Genomic DNA, 3800 nt, shown 5'->3' on the forward strand with positions numbered 1-3800 from the left:
CTGTTAAGGATGGGTACAGTGGCTCATGCCTGTAATCCCAGCACTTTGGGAGGCTGAGGTGGGAGGATTGCTGGAAGCCAGGAGTTTGAGACCAGCCTGGCCAACATAGCAGGTCCCCATCTCTACAAAAAACAAAAAACTTAGCTGTGCATGGTGGGGAATGCCTGTAGTCCCAGCTACTTGAGAGGCTGAGGCAAGAGAATTGCTTTAACCTAGGAGGTTGAGGCTGCAGTGAGCTATGATCTAGCCACTGCACTCCAGCCTAGGGGACAGAGTGAAACCCCATCTCAAAAAAAAAAAGGTTAAAAAAATCCCACAAATATCAGCTGGAATCCCTGCTTTCAATTCTTTGGAGCATCTACCTAGAAGTGGAATTGCTGGATCTACTTTTTTTTTTTTTTTTTGAGACAGAGTCTTGCTCTGTCACCCAGGTTAGAATGCAATGCCAGGATCTCAGCTCACTGCAACCTCTGTCTCCCAGGTTCAAGAAGTAATTCTCATGCCTCGACCTCCTGAGTAGCTGGGGCTACAGGTGCCCACCACCACGCTTGGTTCATTTTTGTATTTTTAGTAGAGACAGGGTTTCACCATGTTGGCCAGGCTGGTCTCGAACTCCTCACCTCAAGTGATCCACCCAGTTCAGCCTCCCAAAGCGCTGGGATTACAGGCATGAGCCACGGTGCCCGGCCTACTTTTGTTTTTGAAGTGGGTTGGGCTGGGCCTGGGTTGCTCAAATCCCAGTATAGCACTGGCATAGGATATATCACTGTCCTTAGTTCCCAGCACCTGGGTCTCCTCGGCCGTGAAAAGGGACAGTGATAATAGTGGCAATCACAGGGTTGTTGTGAGAGATACTTAAGATTTTGTAGAAACACCCATGCAGGCTGGGCGTGGGGGCTCACATCTGTAATCCCAGCACTTTGGGAGGCCGAGGCGGGAGGATCACTTGAGCGCAGGAGTTCAAGACCAGCTAGGGCAACACAGTGAGATCTTGTCACTACAAAAAATGTATAAATTGGGCAGGCGTGGTGGTGTGCACCTGTAGTCCAAGCTACTCGGGAGGCTGAGGTGGGAGGACTGCTTGAGCCTGGGAGGCAGAAGGTCGAGGCTGCAGTGAGCTGTGATTGCGCCACTGCCTTCTAGCCTGGGCGACAGAATGAGACTCTGTCTTAGGAAAAAAAAAAAAAGAAAAAAAAAGAAAAAGAAATTATGACTTCAAGACCCAAGGAAATTACCTGTCAATTTTTAAAAATAATCTCTTAAATAAACAATTTAAAAGCGAAACACCCACGTATTGTGCACATTGAACGGTGCCTGGCACCTGCTCAGCTTTGAATCATTTCTGCCATGATGGTGCCATCAAACCCGCAGGGAAGGGGAAGCAGGCGTCCTCACGGCCACCAGGGGGCGCCGCTGCCACGGCTCTGAGTCCCGGCTGGGCCAGGCTGGCATCTCCACTGCCCATCACCTCCCACCATTGTCCCCTCCATCTTCAGGCCGGGCCTCCACTTTCTCCTCTCACCCACTCTGCTATTACTCCAGGCTCCCATCCTTCCTACGTCCTTACTTTCACCCAGGATCAGAAAGTGCCCCACAGTGTCCAGGCCACATCACCTTGTCCCGTGACCTATGTCCCTTCCCTCCCAAGGGAAGCTTCAGCCCATACCTTGCGCCATTTATCCGGCCCAAGGGCTCTCCCTCCGCAGGTAATGACCTTGTCCCTTCTATCTCTGGATGGTTTCTCTGAGGGTCAGGTGAGGTCATGTGTGGGGAAGTCGCTCATAGAGACACACCACGGTCTGGTGCAACGGCTCACACCAGTAATCCCAACACTTTAGGAGGCCAAGACAGGAGGATCGCTGGAGGCCAGGAGTTCAAGACCACCCTGGGAACAATGGCAAGATCCCATCTCCACAAAGAACTTAAAAATGAGCTAGGTGTTGAGGCATGAACTTGTAATCCCAGCCACTCAGGAGGCTGAAGTGGGAGGATCGTTCGAGGCCAGGAGTTTGAGGCTGCAGTGAGCTATGCTCGTGCCACTGCACTCCAGCCCGGGTGACAGAATGAGACCCTGTCTCAAAAATAAATAAATAAGCAAATAAAAATTAGCCAGGTGGGGTGACACAAGTCTATAATTCCAGCACTTTGGGAGGCGGAGGCAGGAGGATTGCTCGAGGTCAGGAGTCTGAGACCAGCCTGGGCAACATCTCTATAAAAAAATTCAAAACTGAACCAGATGTGGTGGTGGGCAACTGTAGTCCCAGCTACTCAGGAGGCTGAGGCGGGAGGATCACTTAAGGCCCGGAGTTCAAGGCTGCAGTGAGCGATGACTGCACCACTGCACTCCAGCCTAGATCACAGAGTGTAACTGTGTCACTAAAACAAAACAAAACAAGACAAAACCACAGCCCGGAGGTGGTGGCAGCGTTGGGACAGCTGCAGTGAGCCTCAGGCCAGAGGCCCATGCCTTCCTCAGGAGCTCTGAGGAGTCCTTCCTGGTCAGAACGCACTCTAGGAATTGCACTTTTCCAGCAGGGCTGGTGAGGTGTCCACAGGCTTGAGCAGACCTGGCCCCCGGGAGAGAGGCCTGTGGGCATCGAGGCCAACTCTAAAGGGGTAGCTGCATTTGTAGCCCAGCTCCTGGGCACTTACTAGGCCCGAATGTGGGCTCCGCGTGGCCAGAGAATTGAAAAATGCAGATTGTTTTTTCACAGGAAATCTCCAAATGTTTGAATATTGGCAGTTAGTTACAATTATTTTCAAACTCTTCATGGGCCAATCAAGGCAATCTACAGCCGGGCTTGGCCTGTGGGTACCATTTTGCAGCCTCTGATGGAAGCTTCTTTTTGTTTTGTTTTTGAGACAGAGTCTCGCTCTGTCGCCCAGGCTGGAGTGCAGTGGTGCAATCTCGGCTCACTGTAAACTCCGCCTCCCGGGTTCACACCATTCTCCTGCCTCAGCCTCCTGAGTAGCTGGGACTACACGCGCCCATCACCATGCCTGGCTCATTTTTTGCGTTTTTGGTAGAGACGGGGTTACACCATGTTAGCCAGGATGGTCTTGATCTCCTGACCTCGTGATCCGCCTGCCGAGGCCTCTCAAAGTGCTGGGATAACAGGCGTGGGCCACCACGCCCGGTCGATGGAAGCTTCTTGAAGACACTGGTCAGTGCTAATGGTCAATGCCTTGTAGCACTGACTACAGGGATAACCTGAGTTTTAAGCTGCCCGGGTGATCTTTATTTTATTTTTATTGTTAATGTTTTAATTTTTTTTTAGGGGCAGGGTCTTGCTGTGGTGCCCAGACTGCAGTGCAGTGATGTTATCATAGCTCACTGCAGCCTTGACCTCCTGGGCTCATGCAATCCTCCCGACTCAGCCTCCTGAGTAGCTGGGACCACAGGCACTTGCAAACATGCTAGGCTAATTTTTTAATTTTGTATGTGGGGGAGGGTAGGGGGGCTGGGTCTCACTGTGTTGCCCAGGCTAGTCTCGAACTCCTGTCCTCAAGCAATCCTCCCTCCTCTGCTTCTCAAAGTGCTGGGATTATAGAGCTGAGCCACTGTGCCCGGCTGAGCCTCACTCCTTCTCATGGAAGACTTTTTGTCCGAGCACTGATAGACACTTGGTAACCCCATTATAGCGTGGGCACTGGGCTCTTATAAACAGGGGGCATCACATTCTCTCCTTGGTCACCAGGATGACATTTCTGGGTGCACACAAGAAATGTCAACTGTGCTGGGTGTGGTGGCTCATGCCTGTAGTCCCAGCTCCTTGGGAGGTTGAGGTGAGGGGATCGCT

The sequence above is a fragment of the Mandrillus leucophaeus genome, unplaced genomic scaffold (assembly GCF_000951045.1).
Source record: "Mandrillus leucophaeus isolate KB7577 unplaced genomic scaffold, Mleu.le_1.0 Scaffold1556, whole genome shotgun sequence".
Classification (NCBI taxonomy): Eukaryota; Metazoa; Chordata; class Mammalia; order Primates; family Cercopithecidae; genus Mandrillus; species Mandrillus leucophaeus.